This window comes from Crocuta crocuta, unplaced genomic scaffold, assembly GCF_008692635.1.
Source record: "Crocuta crocuta isolate KB4526 unplaced genomic scaffold, BGI_CrCroc_1.0 scaffold587, whole genome shotgun sequence".
Classification (NCBI taxonomy): Eukaryota; Metazoa; Chordata; class Mammalia; order Carnivora; family Hyaenidae; genus Crocuta; species Crocuta crocuta.
The window spans coordinates 253716-275184 of record NW_027532403.1 but is presented as its reverse complement, the minus strand read 5'-3'; the positions used below and the strand labels follow the sequence as shown (position 1 = coordinate 275184).

At 37.2% G+C, this 21469-nt stretch overlaps 1 protein-coding gene and 2 long non-coding RNA genes across 3 annotated transcripts in view; 2 read left to right on the top strand and 1 right to left on the bottom strand.

Moving 5' to 3' along the window:
• DKK2 (dickkopf Wnt signaling pathway inhibitor 2) overlaps positions 1-21469 on the top strand; it is a 102225-nt gene that overhangs the window by 61480 nt on the left and 19276 nt on the right. The window lies entirely within an intron of this gene.
• On the bottom strand, positions 45-12264 carry LOC144243427 (uncharacterized). The gene is made up of 2 exons (XR_013338648.1): positions 12104-12264; positions 45-727 (listed from the first exon to the last, which is right to left on the bottom strand). It is a non-coding gene; the product is annotated as an uncharacterized LOC144243427 (long non-coding RNA).
• On the top strand, positions 12426-16910 carry LOC144243410 (uncharacterized). Its single transcript, XR_013338646.1, has 3 exons — positions 12426-12519; positions 12802-12879; positions 16814-16910. It is a non-coding gene; the product is annotated as an uncharacterized LOC144243410 (long non-coding RNA).

Genomic DNA, 21469 nt, shown 5'->3' with positions numbered 1-21469 from the left:
GGACTACAGTTGGATACTTGCACTTATACACATAGTCAGAGGGCTTCCAAAAATTTTTGTTTATTTACATTTGTGATTGAACAATCCCATAAAGTGTCAGAAAATGTTCTATTTCTTTACGTCCATTGATTCATTCAATCCTCACAATAGCCATGTGAAGTAGATAGCAATAATGCCCCCATTTTATAAATGTGAGAAGTGAAACTAAATTAACCGTTACAAGTCATGCATCTGGAAGGTGGTAGAACCGGGATTCAAAACCAAGCCACCTGGCTAGAGCACACTAAAGTTTGACCCAAACTCAAAAATACACATTCTGAGGAAAAGAATCACAGTGGCTGGATTTTCATAACATTCTCTCCCAACTCAGAATATCCCTGAAACTCTGTGGTAAGCGTCTCCCTCCTTTGTTCAGCAGCCAGCTCTAGAGGACACACAGGACGTTTTCCAGGTCTTCTGTCTCCGGGGTCGAGTCCCACATTGTGGAGCTGAGAGGAAGGCTGGAATTAGGAGGGAGGGCGATATTTCTAACCAAGCTGAACTCCTGGGGTTGTTTCTGTGCCCTCAAGGATTCTGTGTCTTTCTTTTCTCAGCTCCTTCCCATTGCCTCTATGAGTCATTCAAAGTTGTTTTTTTCCTCCCGGCATTCTTTACTTTGGAAAGTGGTAGAATATTTCTCTCACGTGAAGCAGGCATTTAAAGTCCAAAGCTTTCAAAGGCGGTATGGCTAAGGACCAGAAAGCAACAGAGATGGTGAAAATATATCACAGGGGAAACATATTCCTTCTTTTATTCCCCTCAGCTATCTGCCCCCCACCCTGCCCACTTACTATACTTGTTACAAGTTATGTAATTGATTTTTCAGAGTAAAACTTCGTAAATTCTGGAGTCAGCATGGGGCTGAATTTCCTGGAGGGAGCGGTGGAAAGCATGGGAAGGGAGAGGTAAGGAAAAGGGGGCATCAGCACTACTGACAGAATAGGTCCTAAGAGTGAGGGGCCCAGGAAAATAGTCCTGAAGGAGAAGTGGAAGTACCTGGGATGAATCTGGGCTTTGTGGGACAAGAGAGAGGACAGGGGTCCCAAACTAGAGGCTAAATATTTAAGCAGAGGCAGGGTGAGGGAAGCCAGCACTCAACTCTAAGCAAAGATAATGAAACTGCTTCTTTGGCGGTAATTGACTCCTAAAAAAAAAAAAAAAAAGGCACAACATTATTCTTCAGGAACCTAGCACTCAACTTAATTCCAGAAAGGAACTGGGATTTGTTTTAGGTCAAAGGCTTGAATTTCTTCTTGAGCAGTTCTGTTCTACTCCAGGAGTTTCTCTAAGTTGACCAGTTACACTCCTGTGAAATCCAAATTGGCAACATGGGAAAGGGAGGAAAAATACGACCATATATCTTGAGGGAGTGTCTTTTTATCTTCTCTTCAATGGGGGAGTCAATAATATTAACTCCTTTCTTCTTAACCTGAAGGAACTACAACCGGAGCCAGCTCTTCAATTTTCTGTAAATCCCATGTGTGACAACAGCTTAGGAAGCTTGCCAACATATTCAAAGCCAAACTGCCCAGAAAGCCATATGGAAAATGAAAAATCAATTACCTCATTATGCAGCCCATTTTATGCATTATGCATTTCTGCTATCGGTTGGGCACACTGTGTTTCACACCGACTTGAATTAAAAGTAAATATATTTGCAATAATCTTAAGAAGATGAAGCATGGCCCCAGTATTTAAACTCTTTAAATCTTAATCACAATCAAGACCCTTCTGGGTGGCAAGATAGAAAATGATACATATTATCACACACATGGACACATATACTAATATGCTGGAGAGAGGGCTGATATAAGAACTGATTATATCACCTTAAGCAAGATCTTTAACTATCTTGGTCTTATTATCTCTATCTATAAAAAGGACGATAGAAACCAAAATGAGACAAGCTTTGGAAAATGTTGAGGAGCCACACAGAAGATGGGGGCTCTGTTTGACCTAGATAAATCCAAATCCTGTACTGCTTATTCTGTCTTGCTTTCTGATGTTTCCCTCCCACTCCCACCCTCCTTCCCTTCTTTCTTTTAACAAGCATTTATCAACTCTATTAAGTGCCAGGCATTGCATCATCATCCTCTTCAAAATCCTTCTGTGTGTGAATTCCTGTTTCTTCTACAATAAACCAATGAAGTCTGAGTAAGCCTCCTCTCACTGGGTCACTACCTTGCTCTGATCCCTTGGGACACTCCGTTCTTTCTGCCATGCTGTCCTCCTGCTGCAGGGACTGTACACAAACCATTTCCACTTTCTGGAACTTTTCCTTTGGGCCTGCCCTTCAGCTAGTTAACTGCTAGGCATCCTTCAGATCTCAGCTCAGATATCACTGCTTTGGAAAAACTTTCTCTGACCCTTCATCTGGACGAGGTTCTCTTGCTGTGTGCTTTTACAGCACTGTGCCCCATTGACTTAGAGCACTGAAATCAGTTTATCATATATATTGATCTCTACTCCACCAAACAGCATGCATGATAAGAAAACATTGTCTTCTTCCACCCTTGTGAAGCCGGTGCCTCCCAAGGTGCCTGTTTAGCTTAAGTGCTCAATTTTACTAGATGGATAAGTGAGTGAGTGAATGAATGAATGAGCGGGCCCACTAACACACCTCACTGTCATCAATTTTTGTCCCTGTTAGTGGTTGTAATGCTAAAAAAAAAAAAAAAAAGAAACCCTCTTTTAAAATTAAAAAAAAAATCATGTACTTCTGTACTACACAAATGGACTCTAATAATAAAGATAATTCTTTGAAGACAGTTCCTTATTGTGACCTTTTCTTCCACTTGTAGTCTATTATTAACCAGAAACCTATGACTGAAAAGCCTGGTAGTTCTGAGACAGCCTCCAGAGACTTATGACTTGCAGGCTGTTCATTAACATGCATATTGTCTAAAGAAAGAAAGAACCCAGAGGCTTACAATATGTGCTTTCAAACATGACTATTTGTGAACAATGGTCAAGACATTTAGTTTACTTCCTACCAGATGAGATTTAAATAAAAAACACACGTACATTCTTGGGAAAATTAGAATGGCTGAAAATTCAGAAGGGATGGAGAGTTAGCTACTAATGAGAAAACCCCCAGGAAATTGACAAGGCTGCTATTCAGTTGTTGCTCTTGTGACTGGAGTTGAGAGTCAGGCTATGTACATTTGGGCCTGCAATGCATATTCCCACATAAATTCCACTGTGTGTGAAGAAAATGAATGAACTGCATGCATTTCTTTAAACTCAGAGTCTGAGTCCAAAGGTTGGAAACATTTGCTGGTTTTTTTTAGCGAAGGAATATTATGTTATAAAAGGCAACATTTATTACAGTCAATATATTAGCTACTTCTTTTTGGCAAATTATTGTGTTAAATTATTACTTGGTCATTATTTCATAATTTCAATCACCTTATATAACTTTAAGTTAGTTATCCATATCTTATTACAAATATCTAAACCTAACTTCATTTGAAACTATGCACTTAAAAACCTTTAGATTTCCCAAATTATTTTTAAATCTTTAATTACTTATGTATCATTGGTTTTTTCCACTGGACTTCAAATACAATCAAGAACTTATCAGTGGTATTAATATTCTTTGGAAGAAAATTGAAAGAATTATAGAAAAGATCAAAAGCAAGCAAAATAGGTTACATGTATTAAATCTTATTTTTGGTGGGGTGTTTCAAATAGTTTTTATTGCTTTTTAATTAGGAAGACTTGCATAAGTAAATTTTGGCTTTGACATTCTTAGGAAACTTATTCCTGCCAAATTTAAAAACAACTCATTAGGGTCATAAAAAGATATTTTACCATAGTTTTAACACAATGGTTGATATTCCAAAAAAACCCACCCAGGACATATTAATTATCTGGATCATAACGGAACATGATAAAGGTATATTTCTATTTTGTGCCTCTAAAACTGCTTTTTAGGTGGTATTTAAATGTCAAGAAATAAAATTATACAACATAAAGTAAAAAAGACAAAGGAATATAAGAAAAATATGGAAGAGAAAAAACTTTCTCCTTTTGCCTTTATTCTATTTTAAACCAAGTTGGTTGAATAGTAATAAACATACATCAATTAGTATTTTTCCAATGAGGCAGAATAGGAGAGATATATAAAATGTTTATGGATATAGATAAATATAGATACAGATGTATAGACATGTATCCATATTTCTGTATCTATCTCTATATCTATTCATATAAATATAGATATAAACATATAAGTCTATATTAAGCATAAACATATATATACATATTNACTTAGGGACTCCTTTTCAGAATAATGTTTAATGGTTTTTAAAATATTTATATTTATTTATTTATTTATTTATTTATTTAATTTTTTGAGAGACAGAGAACGAGCAGGGGCGGGGCAGAGAGAGAAAGAGACACAGAATTCAAAGCAGCTCTAGGCTCTAAGCTGTCAGCACAGAGGCTGATGCAGGGCTCAAACCCACAGACATGAGATCATGACCTGAGCTGAAGTCAGTCACTCAACCAACTGAGTTACCCAGGCGCCCTTCAGAATAATGTTTAAATAAAATAGTAGGGCTAAAAGAAATATCATTGTGATTCATTTATATATTGGATAACAAGATCTAGATCTAGGTTTAATAGCTAACATAATTTTAAAATGGTGATCAGTAGAAATATTATTCTGAGATCTAGAAATAACTGTAATGTGATATGAACATATCTGTGATTTCTATTGTTGACAGTCACAGATACTAATACCACTGTGATCCATTGGATGCATTCACAATTAAACAGTGTGTAGTTAGAGCTTCGTGAAAATAAAGATGTCATATTTTCCCAACCAATTCAGAGACATCTGGTTAAGAACCAGCCAATTATTTGATGAGGAAAAAAATAACGGTTTGGTCAACTATGACTTGGAGCTTATCTATAGATTTAATTTCTCAAACTTCACTGGATGGCAAGAATAATAATAGTACTAGCTAACATGGAAACTATTCAAGTACCAGACATTGTCCTAAATGCTTTGTGTATCTCAAATCACATCATTCTTAGAAAAAATTTCATGAGGTAACATTTTACAGATGTACAAAGAGATGAAGTAACCTGCTCAAAGTCATACAGCTTTTTAGGTGATAGGGCCAGGTCCATTACAGTCTTTTAACTATTGTGCTATATGTTGTAGTTTTCCTTTATCCATTGTTTTGGTTTTTATGTTTTCAGTTGCCAGCATTCAACTGCGGTCCAGCAATAAAGGATCCTTCTGTCTATACATAAGAAGGTCAATAGTAGCCTAACAGTATGTCACAATGCCTATGTCATTCACCTCACTTCATCCCATCATCACAAGTGTGAGAACAATACAATTAGATAGTTTGAGAGAGAGAGAGAGAGAGAGAGAGAGCGCACATCCACATAACTTTGATTACAGTATGGTTATAACTGTTCTATTTTATTCTTAGTTATTATTGTTAACCTCTTACTGTGCTTAATTTATAGGTTAAACTTTATGGTTATATATGTATGTATAGGAAAAACATAGTATATATAGAGTTAGTTCTGTACTATCGTCTTGGTTTCAGACACTCACAGGGTGTCTTAGAATAGATCTCCAGTGGATAAAGGGGGACTACGGTAGTTCATAGCTTGTTTCTTTGTATTTGTCTGAATTTTATGGGAAATAATGGAATGTCAGAATTATGTGAGAAACTTCTTTCAATAGAAAAAGTTTTAAAGTATTTTGAATATCCATAAATTTGCATAAGGGGCTTACTCTTATCTAATTTATAAATTGTAATAACTAAATTGTTTATGTCAGAAGCACAAAAAATGCTTACAAAGAAAGTCTGTGAACATAGACCAATGGAACAGAATAGAGAACTCAGAATTGGACTCACAAATGGATGGCCAACTAATCTTTGACAAAGCAGGAAAGAGCATCCAATGGAGAAAAGACAGCCTCTTTAACAGACGGTGCTGGGAGAACTGGACAGCAACATGTAGAAGAATGAAACTAGACCACTTTCTCACGCCATACACAAAAATAAACTCAAAATGGATGAAGGACCTGAATGTGAAATAGGAAACCATCAAAATCCTAGAAGAGAAAGCAAGAAACAACCTCTTTGACCTCAGCCACAGCAATTTCTTACTTGACATATCTCCAGTGGCAAGGGAGTCAAGAACAAAAACGAACTATTGGGACCTCAAGATGAAAAGTTTCTGCACGGCAAAGGAAACAATCAACAAAACTAATAGGCAACCAACAGAATACGAAAAGATAGTTGGAGATGACATATCAGATAAAGGGTTAGTATCCAAAATCTATAAGGAACTTAGAAAACTCCACACCCGAAAAACAAATAATCCAGTGAAGAAATGGGCAGAAAGACATAAACAGACACTTCTCCAAAGAAGACATCCAGATGGCCAACAGACACATGAAATGATGCTCAGCATCCCTCACCATCAGGGAAATACAAATCAAAACCAGACTCAGATACCACCTGATACCGGTCAGAGTGGCTAAAATGAACAGATCAGGAAACTATAGATGCTGGCAAGGATGTGGAGAAACGAGCACCCTCTTACTCTTTCGGTGGGAATGTAAACGGGTGCAGCCCCTCTGGAAAAGAGTGTGGTGTTTCCTCAAAAAATTAACAATAGAACTCCCCTATGACCTAGTAATAACACTGCTAGGAATTTACCCAAGGGATACAGGAGTGCAGATGCATAGGGACGCATGTACCCCAATGTTCACAGCAGCACTCTCAACAATAGCCAAATCATGGAAAGAGCCTAATTGTCCATCAACTGATGAATGGATCAAGAAAATGTGATTTATCTATACAATGGAATACTACATGGCAATGAGAAAGAATGAAATCTGGCCATTTGTAGCAATGTGGATGGAACTCGAGGGCATTATGCTAAGTGAAATAAGACAGGCAGAGAAAGACAGATACCATGTTTTCACTCCTATGTGGAACAGGAGAAACTTAACAGAGGCCATAGGAGAGGGGAAGAAGAAAAAAATAGGTAAGGAGAGGGAGGGAGGCAAACCATAAGGGACTCTTAAATACAACAAACTGAAGGTTGATGGGGTGTAGGGGAGAGGGGAAAATGGATGATGGGAATGGAGAAGGGCATTTGTTGGGATGAGTATTGGGTGTTATATGGAAACCAACTTGATTGTAAACTATATTAAAAATAAATAAATAAAAATAAAATAAAAAAAGAAAGTCTGTGACTGTTAACTATTACCAGACTTTCTTCTCTTCTTTTAGTACAAGCTGTTGGTGGTTGCAAATGTAAGAGTTTGAAATTTCCTTACAAGTTTAAAACATTTTAAAATTTATTGTCATATGGTTGTTTGACCCTGTTGGAAATCTAGAACCACTTTTTTATTAAAATTTTAAGATATTACAAATTTTAATAAGATTAAAATTAAGGAAAACTAACATGTTGTTAAAACATAGCTACTATATTAAATATTAAATATTTTTGAACTCTAAAAATTTAGTAAAAGAGACAACCCACAACATGTACCAACTTTTCAACAAGTTCAAAATACTTTTTTTTCCCTAAATGATTTAATGAGTTTGGGTTTACTGTTTTAGAACACATAGACATTTAGCCAACTTAATTTTCCAGAGAAAGGGGAGGTGAGATGGCATGAGGACTTCTACGCAGTGTGGAGCTAAAATTAACACTCAATATGAACATTCTCTACATCAAAATATTAGTTGAGCTTCTAACAAATAGATGAATTATTTAAATGGAATTAATCTCTTCATATAAAACTGATCAAAAGAGAAAAATTTATGGGGCACCTGGGTGGCTCGGTCAGTTAAGCATCCACCTCTTGATTTTAGTTGAGGTCATGATCTGGTGTTTTATGGGTTCAATCCCTGCATCAGACTCTGCATTGACAGTGCAGAGCCTGCTTGGGATTGATTCTCTCTCTCTCCCTCTCTCTCTCTGGCCCTCCCTTGTTCTCTTTCTCTCAAAATAAATAAACTTAAATTTTTTTTAAAGAGAAAAAATCATATAAAAAGAGAAAAATAATCAAATACTTGGATTCCATAAATATGCATAATTATAATAAAAAATAAACACAATGACTATAGATTAAATCATTTTCCTTACATACAGCAGACCAATGACAATAGAATGAACAAACCAGTAGGGAGGAAGAAAATGGGAAAAACATAAACCTGGCCATTTCATTTTTTAATAATTTAATTAATCATTATTATTATGAGTCATAGGAAAGAGAATTTAAATAGCTATAAGCATTTTTTCTAATTATAAATTATAACTGATGTGAAAGAAAGATTACACATTGTATAACCGTATGAATGTCGATATGAAACACTTTGAAATTTCAGGCAGTGTGATTTAAGGCTAATTGGCCATTTATTTAATGAGACATGAATCAATATTTATAAAATAAATTTATAATGGATATCTAGACATCTAAGTTCTTCTTTCTGCACAGAACTAGTTTTATCCTTTTGTCTAAGCTTGTGTGCCCTCAGTTCAGTTTTCATGCCAGTGAGCAAATTGTTTCCTAAATTGATGACATGTTGAGCAAACTGAGAAATCACATCTTAAAAAATTACTTGAGCTTCATTGTATGTGAGCTTAATTTGCCCTTCCTACCCTAGAGTCAAGCGTAGGAAGGGCAAACTGATTTCGCAAGGAGCAAAAGAAATAGTTGAATGAATAAATGAGTAAGTTTAAGAGAAAGAAGAGTGAACTTCTGCCAACTATAACTTTTTACATAACTTAATTTTGCAACCTGCTGCTGCCATGACTTTGCTCATATTCTTAATTTTTACCTTATTTTTTATTAAGCACATTCCATATTAAATTTAAAAAAAATCCCATTAAAATGTGGCCATTCTGTTCTAGGAATGAATTTACTTATGGGAACTTTTTATAAATTGTGGTCTAGGTCCCACTTAATCTCTGCATCGTCTTAAGAAACAGTTGAAAAATTAGGCATAAAGAATCAAGCAGACTTCCCAGATAAATGAAGAGATTTACATGAAAAGGAAAGGAGTAATTTCCTTGCACTGAGTACTGCAAACCAGTCATTTTTTAATAGCATGAAGACCAATTTTCTAGAGTCCCAAAGAAAGAAGAATGAGATCAATCAAGAACATAAACTTATGTGAGGCAATCAGGCACTCATAAAAGCAGCTTAATGTAATGAATTTTTGTGATGTGGAGACTTGGGATATTTCATTCTTAATCCACCAGGAAAGCCCTTTTATATGTTTGGAATATTTTCCCACAAAGGCAAATAAAATCTTTTTTTAAGATGCTTTGCAATTGGAAAAAGTCAAATACAATAATTGGGATATATTTTTGGCTTTCCAAAATAATGTCTGTTTGATATGATCAACTCTTAAGAAGGGAAATGTAAACATATGTCTGTATTTAATGCCACTTTTTTCATTTCTTAAATTCTTAATAATAACCTTTCTGTTCATTTTGTTTTATATTCAGAACGGAGGGAACATGAGAAAAAAATGAATCTATTAGGCAGGAGGGCAATTGGTTGAACTGGATGCAAAAATTAGAAGCAGCTGTGCTCAAGTGCATAATTTTTTCCCTCTTTGGTTAATTAAAGTTTTACCAAACTATAACCTTTAAAAAGGATGCTAGGCCACTTGTTGGGGTGAGCACTGGGTGTTATACGGAAATCAACTTGACAATAAAATGTTATTTTTCAAAACATGATGCTAGGCGTGCATCCATGAATGCAGGCTTCCTTCATAGGGCATACATATACTCAATATAGTAGGACTTTTACTTTTTTAGTTTATATGTGTGGTTTGGGGGGAGTTATAAATGAGAGACTAAGAGTCATAATATCATACTTATTTCTTCAATACAGGTCCAAATCTTATAAATTATAGGTAATAGGTAATAGGTAATCCAGGTATATTCTCATCGATCTTAAGTTTGCATCTATTTTTTGATCCTTTAAAAAAGGATTGTGATTACTATACATACTTGAACTTGGGATAATTATATTTTATTAATTAAGCTCCCAAAAAAGATAAAAATAAACCAATCATGCCAAGGACCCTGTGATATAATCTATATATAATTTATATATTTAATAAACCTTTTAATGTACATTGTCATGTTAAGAGTCATTTCTATCCTAGATCATAGAAAGTGCAAAAACGTTTTGCAATGCAGACAATTGTGAATGAATTCTCAGTTCTTTTCCTTCGCTAGAAGTGGTCAGCCACATTTTTTGAAGAGTTCTTGCTCCTTTTAAAAATGCAAGCAGAGTATCTCTTAACAAATTTGGACTATATTCTCTTACTTTTTAAATTAAATTATCTTCAGAATTCCTGTATTCAATAATTATTCACTGATTCTCTTCTATGCACCAGAAACTGTATCACGAATTTGCTTATAGAGATGAGCCAAATGCCTTATTTGCCCTTAGGGAAACTTCTAGACAACCACAAGAGAGTGTGATAAACATGGCAATAAAGGGAACTGAGTGCAGCAGGGAATAGGGAGAGAGCTCTGTTTCTGGGGATGAGGTACAGGAGGACTTCACAGAGGGCTATTATCCACCCACCTTTTCACTGGGCTATGTGGTAACTTCAGTGTAGGGTTTCTCTCTTTATCAGCATTCTGTAGTTAATAGCAGTGGTTTACCACCAAGAGATAGTTTACATTTTCTCTCTTTGTATTTCTGATTATGACAAAAATAGAATCATTTGGGATATTTAGATTTAGCTGCATTTTCACCAAGTTTTCCATGGTATATCAGAAAATTGTTGTCCTTTACTGAAAAAAAGGAATAGTTTACACCGCCCTTGGTATTGTCAGGTGTGAAAAGAATTTGTGGTGAATTCATGGGTGATGTGTTCTATGTATTTGGTGTGATTCCGCAGAAGGGAACACAATTGTCCAATAGACACACTTTGGTGTGTTGGTTCCTTTGTCTACCCTACAAAACCTCCCCAAATGTCATGCTCGAGCCTCATAAGTGGAGCCGGTGATGAGCCTGTTTTTAAAATGTATTCACCTGACATTTACCTTCAGAGGGTTTTAGCTGTACAAACACTTTACCTTTCAGATTTTGGAAGGATAGGAGAAAGATATGGGCACAGAAGAGGGGCGAAAAAGCCACTCAGCCTTTAGTCCTTGGGAGGGCATAAGTATAACATTAAAAGAAAAAATAAAAACCATTACATTTCCAGTAAGTTATTATTTTCAAAGATAGTTAACATTAAAATCTATGTCTTGTTCACTATTCCTGATTTATGAATAAAAAATTTTTCCATTGAGTAGACTTGCGAAGTTGCCTCACTGTGCAATTTCCCAAGACTCTCCACTTGAAGCAAAGCAATGTTATTAATTATGAAGTTATGAGGTTATATTCCACAATGGGGAAACCCCTCCATATTGTCCAGAAATGTTTCCATTCCAGTCTCTACAGACGTGGCCTTTTATGTAGCATTGATGGTGGTTTCTGTATAGCATGAACTGCCAAAGACCTGCTTTACTCTGTTACATAAAAATGGGCATTTCCCAAATTTGATTTAGGCTGTCATGTGAAATAATGGAGTGGTATATTAGAGAATGTACTGTCTTGAGTAAATGGAATTATGGAATTCAGGTCTTATCCCATTCTTATTTTCCTATGATAAAAATAAACTTGTAGGTAGTCTGAATGGAAATTATAAGAAAGTGATGATAATATTATGTCAAACAAAATGAACCAGCCAACAAAACAACAACACAAAACCTCAAAATTCATCTGCACATTCCAGCACTTTTAGATAATAGCTTACTTCCTCAATCTTTCCTCTGTGAAATTTTAACTGGCACGGTGGTGACTCTGGCTACCTATGGGAGAGGAGACAACTTTTTCATTAGAGGTGGTTTTTTTTCCATTTTAGGGTTTTTATGTAACTTTCTGAGACTACTAACACGTGTACAGCATTTGCAGTGTACTTTAAATAACAAATTATCTCATTTGACCACTCAATGATGTAGTAAACAGAATAATAGTTACTATTATTATTATACTCACTGTGTATTTGTGGAAACCGCAGCTTGGCTGATAATTTGCAAAAGATATTCTTAGACTCTATCTGTGACTTGGATTTTCCTCACCACACTGCACAACAGGACTTTTATACCATAAGAAAACTAGATGTCAAGAGCTTATGGATAAACGGACTAGCATCATAAAGTTAGTACAAATTTAAAGTCTAAAATATTTGCTTTCGTTACCTGAAAGTGATAGGGTTGTGTTACATTATCATAAGTTCTATGCCCTATGATTCTATGATTCTGGAATGTCAGAGAACACTGAATTCTCACTCATCTCTTCTCTGTGTTATATTGTGACTTAAATGTGGGTTTTCTCTTTTTATGTGAGTCCATTGTCTCACATTGACACAGAAAAAAAACATCTCAGCCTCTGAGCATCTAAGCTAAGGGAAGGTAAGATGGGGTGGGAAACCTCAAAACTTTCCCTTTTCATCCACTGAGTGAGGCAACTCATCCATAATCTTGAAAGCATCACAGTGTAATTGATCCTCCAAGTAGTTGTGGTTAAAGCCTTCTTTGTCTCCCATTTTTCTTTATTAAACACTCATTACTTTGTTTTTTCATGTACAGCAGAATCACCCAGAAGGTATAAACACATTTTACCCCAGAAGGGTGTTCTAGCCACCCCTTTAAATTTATGCTACAAATATGTTTTTGTCTGTTTTATTTCCATAGAGAAAGGTGAGGCTCAATCCCCTGCTTGGAGTAGTGAATACAGTGATGGCAATGGCCAGCACTCCGCTGGTTGTCCTGGTAACAGCATCTCAAATCTTACATTAACATCTGGTGTTCTTAAGCTTAACAGCTGGTTGTCTACAGAAAAATTTGAATAAGGAGTTGAAACACAAATGGGAATACCACAAACTAAAAGTGGTTACCTAGGAGGAATACCAAGAAATAAGTAAGCTAAAGCAGGAAATTAGATGCAACTTGCAAAAGACAGAGACATACCAGAGATTTAAAAAAGTGGATAAAAGATAATGTTGCCCCCCCAAAGTGAAAGAAAATTAAGATTGTGAGTTTAAATTTTGTATTATTTTGATAAGCAAATTGGCCAACATCTTGGGAAGATAAAAAATCCTGATAAGATTTTGGAGAGTATGGACTAACAGTAGCCAACTTGTTTTTCAGAGTCTCTACAAATCTAGTGTAAGTGGTAACCACAATTACCAGTTTAGTTAAATCTCTTGAGAGTTCATTGTAAGGTCCCCAAAGATTAGAAAATGCTCGAGCCTTCCCCTAGAAGTGGTTGACCAACAACTTTTAATTTATTTCTATTCATGGAATAGAATTTCTATTCATGGTGTTGTTATATTTGAAGGATTTGAAGCTATTTTTATTTTTGAGAAGACTGTTTTTACTTGATGGATTCACTGAATACATAACAGACATTGAAGGAGTGCTAATTTTAAATCATAACAAGACAAATAAAAGTTTTGGCATCAACATCAGTCTTCATTTTTAAGGGCACAGAATCTGATTACTTACAAAAAGTTGTTAAGAGTCAGCGATTCTTCTTCATCTCTTGAGTTGGAAAGTTCATTAAATTCCCAATTTCTATAGTTAAAAACAGTTTCTGCTGTAACTACCCTTATATTAGGTAATATCAGAATATCTAAAAATCAAAATAGGTCCTTGCCTATAAGGAAATTGACCAAAGCCAAATGGAAGCTTTCTTGTGGCTTTTAGGATACAGTCACAGAGAGGTGACTAAAACCACTGTACTAATAGGAGTATAAAACTTGTGGTGAGTAGATTTAATAGGCAGAACCAGAAAAACTGAATAGAAACAGAAAGGAAATTACAGTTTTCCTTGATACGGGGAGAACGGTTTAGGAATTTGTTTCCAAAATGGAATGGACAGCCCCTTGAGGTCATAATTTCCTCACTGGAGCCAAGGCTGGATGGCCACTTGTCAAAGCTGCTGAATACAAGCTTCATGTTGAGTTAAATAATTGCTAAGGTCACACCCAAATCCAAGATTTAGTTTTCTTGTATACTCGATGCCATACCAAACATAGTAATTTCCAAACTTGCATTTTTGTTTAATGGCATTTAGAAAAATTAGGCAAATAATTGACTACATTACTTTCCATTTAATGCAAATACTTGCACAAAGCGTAGACACATCATTTTTTAGGAGCTATATTTTTGGAGAAAGTTTTAAAACACTAAAAATTTTAAAGAATAATTAAGTACCTGATTTTCAACACCTAGAATTAAGAGCTTTTAATTTTTTTTCCGTATTTGATTTAAAAATAAAATGTTAGAGTTTAACATGTTTAACTTTATTATTAAAAATGCTCTGAACACTCTTTCCTTCCTTTCCTCTATCGTCTCATCTCACACTCCTTTAGTCACAGGTTTTATTGGTTTTCTTTTAAGCCACCCCTTTTGATCGTCTCATCTCACACTCCTTTAGTCACAGGTTTTATTTGTTTTCTTTTGAGCCACCCCTTTTACCTTTTTGGAGGATGTTTAAGGAGAAATAAGAAAGTCATGAAGAAGAGACAGTACTGATTGAATTTTAGTGAGCTCAGGTGTAAAGACACACTTAGGGTGACAAAAGCGATCTCGAAGATGTTAGGCAGTGAATGGGAAATATCTGGAGTTGCAAGGGACAAGTTTTAGTTATCATCATTTAGAATGCCATCTGCACCAGACAATCAAAGCCATAGATGTGAATAGGGTTCTAGAGTGAAGGACTGGAGAAGGAAATTTAAAATCTGAGGCCAGAGCTGTTTAGAATTACTATGGTAGGTGAGAGAATGCAGAGAACTCATTTAAGACAAGGTGAAGATCCAGGATGATGGCTATAGAAGCCAAGGGGAAAATGATTCTCCATAAAGGACAATCCTGTCCTGCAGGACAAAGTAGAAAGTGATACCTTGAATTGAGCTCTTAGCGTGTAAGTATACCCAGGACTGATGAATGTCTGCACATTGAGAGCATCAGGTTTCATGTTAAATGATGAATTAAAGAATGAATTAGTGGCCAGAAAGAGGAGACTATATGTGCAAACTACTCTTTCAAGAAATTTACCCATGAAAGAGAGAAAGAGCAGATAGAGATTTGGTTTCTCATAAGATTTTTCTCAAAGGAAAGAACATTTGCTATTGGGTGGGAAGAAACAGAGACTACATAATCCCTTTTTAACAAAACTATCACCAAACTCAGGAAAACAATTTATTCCGCTAGTGGGACAAAGTATTAAAAGAGAAAAAAAAGCAACTGAAAGAGGGAGAGTATTAGGAGCCTAAAATAAAGAAAGGGAGGGAGAGAAATGATTTTTTTAATGCTAGATGTGCAATATTATGTTTATAAAATATATCCATTCATTTGTTTATTAAGTATCTGCCCTATGCCAGACATAGTTCTAGATGCTGGAGATGCAGTCATAAACAAAACAAAATAAAAACATCCCTGCCTTCATCATGCTTATATTTCAGTGAGGGGAGAGAAGGTAAACAAGTAAACATTAAAACTATATAGCATGTTAGATGGTAAGAAATACTATAAATAGGGGGAAACAAAGAGGCAAAGGAGGCAAAGGGCTGGTGACTGGGGGTGTCAGTGAGGCCTCAATAATAAGGTGACATTTGAATAAAGATCAAAGGACAGGAAGGTGTCAGCCATGTGGCTTATGGGGAAGACCCTTCCAGGCAAAGAAAAGAGCCAGTGCGGGGCCCCAAGTTGGAGGATGCCTGGTACAAAAAATAATCACAAGGAGACCCGTATAGCAGGATCAGGGTGAGTCAAGGGGTGAGTAGTAAGAAAGTAGTAAGAAGGGCTAGCTCATGTCAAACAGAAGGGGCTCTGACTTTTGTAGCGAATGTGATGCAAAGCCCATGGACAATTGTAGCCAGTAACTGACAGGATCCAGTTGCCATTTCAGTAGGCCCACTAGGGCTGCCATATTGAGAATAAAATGGTGTAAGAGAATTCTGGGATGGAGGGCAAGGGTAGGAGGCTTGGAGCACAGCTCAGCAGTGCATTTGGCGAGAAGAGGTCGGATTCTAAAAACACTTCGAAGAGAGAGCTGACTGGATTCGCTGATGGATTTGAAGTTAGGACTGAGAGAAATCCAGGAGAGCTCCAAGGTTTTCAGCCTGACAGCCGCCATCGTAAACTTGCCACTTACTGAGATGGGGAAGACTGCTATGCAAAAGAAATAGGGTCGCATTTGTAATATTTTTTGAAGATCTGGAGAATCATCCCTACCTAGGTGGGTTTTCACAAAACGTATGTATCTGCTGAGACTTTTTTTTTTTACATTCCAATTTGGAATTGCATTGCTAAAGTTTTGCAATTCAAGACACATTTTATACTATGCAGGAGCCTTTCCCACAAGTTATTGCTTGTTAGGCACTTAACACAGAGAGTGGTACATAGTAAACTCTCAGTAAATATTAGCCATTATTATAATTTTTTTGTAATGCCAGGCTGTGTTAATAATGATGCCATTTCATATTTATCAAATGTTCTGTGTAGTTATCTAGTTTGTTTCATGAGGTACAAACGAACAACAAAAGGAGGTGCCATATTATTTCTGTAATGCAAAAAAAAGCAGATTAATGACAAATCACCCCTGGGAAATTGGGAAAATTTTTGCCAGTTGCAACAGATAGCCTGCTAAGAAGAAAAAACAAAGTCAAACTTTTTTCAGGTGATTTCCTTTATTCTACAGATGAAAAAACAGAAGCCCACAATGTACAAAGTCTACCTGCTAAGTGATGGCAGTCAGGACTTGAACCCAGAATTTAGTCTCCTGACCCTTAGCAACTTGGACCACAAAATGTTATTTCTTATTTGAATAAAAAAAAACCCAGCTGTACAAAGCTTCTGTGTGTTTTTAAGAAACTGTGTTTTTACTCATCAGAGCTATCTCCCTCTCTTCCCCAATTGTTTGTGCTATTATTTGATGTTTGGGCAAAAATAAATAGAAGTCGTAACAGTGTGACCAGACCTGTCATCTTTTTACCCAGAGTAAAAAAGCCAAACTAGCCACCCACCCACAGAGCAGAGATCTAGAAATGTGTGGGTAATTCAAGTCACCTGGTACCATAGGCTCTGCAGGTGTTTGTAACACACACCCTTTACTGGTAAATGGTTTCCTGGTGTTTCATTTAGTCCCAGTGTCATTGCATAAAGAGGGAAGTCTCAGACATCAAAGGAAGAAAGAAGATTAAAGGATCCCAGCACTTTAGAAACAAGACCTTGTCAGCTCTACCGTTTACTCTCCTCCAATGCCCCTCCTCACCCAACCTCAAGCTAAGTGACCAGGAGAGTGTGCACAGATCTGGTAGGCAGATGTTGGAATATATGTTGGCTATATTACAAGTTGTCATCTGTACACATGTACACACATGGGGGAGGGGCGGGCAAAGAAAGTAGTTGGGGGCTGATGCTAAAACACTGGCATCAACTCATGCAGGGAGCCAGGAGAGGAGGGGGTGCCCTAATCAGTGCTTTTAAGACCGTTAGGTGCAGTTAGGCTATGCCATTGGCATGGAATCTAACTTGGGTAAGAATTAAGCTATGCATAAAGCTCTGTCCATAATGTCAATAATGTAGGTTTGCTTCCCAGCCCTATATCTAGAAGTGCCTCAAATACTACTAAAGGAAGCCCTCTTACCTTTGATATGTAAACTAATTCATCCAACATTGATTGACTATGTCTGCCTGGCATTACGTGTCAGACCCATGATAGGAGATACTGCTCCCTCTGGCATTCTGGAAGCACAAACTTAACACAGTTTTCAGTTTCTCAGGCATGCTGGGAGAGATAATAAGCTTAGCCAGTTGAAAAAAGGACTGATTTTCAGCAAGGAATTAAGAGTGGCTTAATCTATGTGGCAATTTTTAAGCAGTTTTGTTTCTGGATCTGGCACTTACTATCTGGTGGTCATGGAGGAGCAAGCTTCCTCCACTGTAGAACTGAAAGGTAGTGATGCCTACCCAAACTGCTTATTGGGTATTGCGTGGGAGGGCTCAAGTGATGGAAATGTTTTGGAACTAAAAAGAGGTAGTGCTTGCTCAACACTGTGAATGTAGTAAAATGGTACTGAATTATTCATTTTTAGATGGTTAATTTATAATATGTGAGTTTCACATCAATAATTTTTTTAACTGCCTACCCACCTCACCTCCCTAATTGGCTGAGAGAATGTGTTTGAAGGCTCTTTGCCAGTGAGAAGGTGCTCTGCAGATGTGAGTTTGTGGGAAGGCTATTCAGAGAGTAACTATTCTTAGCTACTTTTATTTTTCCTGAAAAACAGAGAGCCCTGTCATTTCAATTAGACAGACATTTCACAAGTGTTGCCAAATAATGTGGCATTTTAAAGAAAACATTTTATCTTTCCCTCTCAAGCAGCTGTCCTGGGATGAATTGAGGATTGGCGGAGGGAAACACCAGTTGCAGTTGATGTAGCTGGTATCAAGGGATACAATCCTTCACCTCAGGGTCACACATATACCACCAGTTATTTCAAAATCAACAACAAAAACAAAACAGAAAACTAAGAAACTCCAGGTACTTAGAAAATTTTCACTCAGTCTGATATCAATGCTTTCCTCTTGTTTGCCTTTTCTAAGATAATGGGGTTCCTACGTGCGTACCCTCTGAAAAAGTGGGCTGAAAGTAAGTATATCGTTAACTGCAGACACCCGACTACCCATACAAGCAATGTCTCATTTCTATTTTTTTTTAATGTTTTTTATTTATTTCTGAGAGAGAGAGACGGCGTGAGCAGGGGAGGGTCAGAGAGAGAAGGAAGACACAGAATCTGAAACACTGCAGGCTCTGAGCTAGCTGTCAGCACAGAGCCCGATGCGGGGCTCGAACCCACGAACCGTGAGATCATGACCTGAGCTAAAGTCAGAAGGTCAACCGACTAAGCCACCCAGGTGCCCCGCAATGTCTCATTTCTGCCCTGTGTGATTCTCTTAACGGCAGGGACTACATCTTGTGCATCTCCACTACCCCTAACATGACTACATGGGCAGCACGTCAGTAATAGTCAATGGATGACAATGGCCTGGGGTGGGTGTTTTTCTGTGGGCTCCAGGGATAACTTTCACTCTAGAGATTAGAGCATCAGACGCTGGAGCACTGATTCATGAATACAATGAATGCACTACTACCTCCACTTAGTAAACTGCGAATAATCCAGTTTGGGGATGCTCCAGTTTATTCACACTATCAGAGGTCTTGTCAGCCTGATGCAGCCTTATCAGAAGTTGCTTTTTCAGCCTCTCCAAGGTGAGGGTGGAATCAGAAGAAGGAAAGGATTTGGACTCCACATTGTCAGGATGCTGCCTGTGCTCTGCGTATGGAACCAAGTGATTTCATATGATGTCTGGAGTTGACTCTCCTTGAATATTAGCGTTCTGCCTATGTTTCAGGAGTCCTTTAGTTTCTTCCTGCTGGAAATTTCAAGCGTAGACAAAAGCAGGGAGAATAGTAATAGTGACCTCCCACATGCCCACCCTATAGCTTTGATCGTTTTTTTTAAGTTTTTTTTTTAATTTTTATTTATTTCTAGGAGAGAGAGAGAGAGAGAGAGAGAGACAGCGTGAGCAGGGGAGGGTCAGAGAGAGAGGGAGATACAGACTCTGAAATAGGCTCCAGGCTCTGAGCTGGCAGTCAGCACAGAGCCCGATGCGGGGCTCAAACCCATGAACCGCGAGATCATGACCTAAGCGAAAGTCAGACGCTTAACCGACTAAGCCACCCAGGCGCCCCTAGCTTTGATTGTTTTTAACTCATGCTTACTGCCCCCCTCACCCCCACTTTCTGTAGGGCATTCTAAAGTAAATCCTATATACATCCAGATTATTTTATCCACAAATATTTCCATTTTCTTTAAGAGAAAAGAACTTTTTAAAGACAAGTGCAATACTATTATTAAAACTAAGGGTTAACAACACTTTTGTAAAAATCATTAACTATCCAGTATGTAGAATTCTTGAAGGCTTACAATTTTAGAAATTACCAGGCAGAAGTGATTACCATCAAATTTTGAGATTTGTCATGAAGACCAGCCCAGTCGTTGGTCTTCATTCATTTGTAAAGAGACATATCGATAAAGTACGTAGGCAAATTGTGAAATCATTTTTGTAAAAGGCACATCTGCAAAATATCTGTAGTTTCCAGTGGCCTGTTATTTTCAAGGTCTCATGAAAATATGTGCAGTTTGTGGAGAAGCTCTAGCAACTGTGGCATCTGTTAGCAGGAGGAGTCCTTTTGGCTGGTGAGATGGTGAATTTAAGGATCCATGGCTGGGCTGAGGTTATGTGGAGAGTTACTGAACTCTAGTGAGAACTGTGAAAAGCTCATCCTCACCACACCCAGGTTATGCACCCAAATTCCCAGACAATTTTTGTATTATTTTCGGCAAAGTCTGTCCTCAATGAAAACCATACTGCTCTATCACTGGAAACACATTTTTGCTTTTGATTGGGTATTGGTTGAGGACTCAGCAGTAAACCAGCCTGACGGCAGGACATGGGTGTGTATTATTATCCATCTCTGTGCATCCAAATATGTTTATCTATCAGTGGAAAGATCCCCCTGCAGATATTACTAGATGAGAACACATGGATGTTAAATAAAGGTCTCCCTAGAGCTGTGTAAGCATATGTTGGCAGTTGTGACAGAGGGAGTTAATTTGTTAATACTTAAAGAGTTCACTACTTTGAAGACAGATAGCTCTAACTACAGTTATTGTTACATATTAATTATTGTTATATAATCAATAACTGGCTGATTACTCTTTTAATGACTTCATTCTGTGAAACTGTGTTGTAAAGCTCCGTCATTACTTTTTGGAACGTTCCCAGAAAGCAGAACTGGACTTCTTAGCAAATTTGCTGTTAGTTATTTAACGTCCTTCTATAAGAAAGGTATTCTAATGTTTCTTGGAATCATCATTTTCAAGTTGTAAACAGTTTTCAGTGTACCATTTGCACAAGCACAGCTCCAATTCTCGTTACTATGGGATGAGCAGTCTTATTTCACAAGTTTATTCTTGGCTTTTCCAGACCATCCTGTTTAAAATCCCAGGCAGAATTTGATCAGTGTGTATTAGGCAGTGCTGTGCTCAAGAAAGGGAGATGAAAAGCAGCACATGACCAGATCCTTATGCTTTTGATCTGTCCTCAGAAAAGAGCCTGGCTAGTGCTGGGGTTTGTAATAAAAATCACTTCATCCAATGTTAATGTGGAAACGACTTGACTTGCCTGTGTGAATGAAGTTCTGGTGATCTCATTTAAACCCAGGAAATGTTCGAGTCAGACCGTAATCCATCCGGTCTGATACCTGCTGTGCCCAGGTGTGGCTACA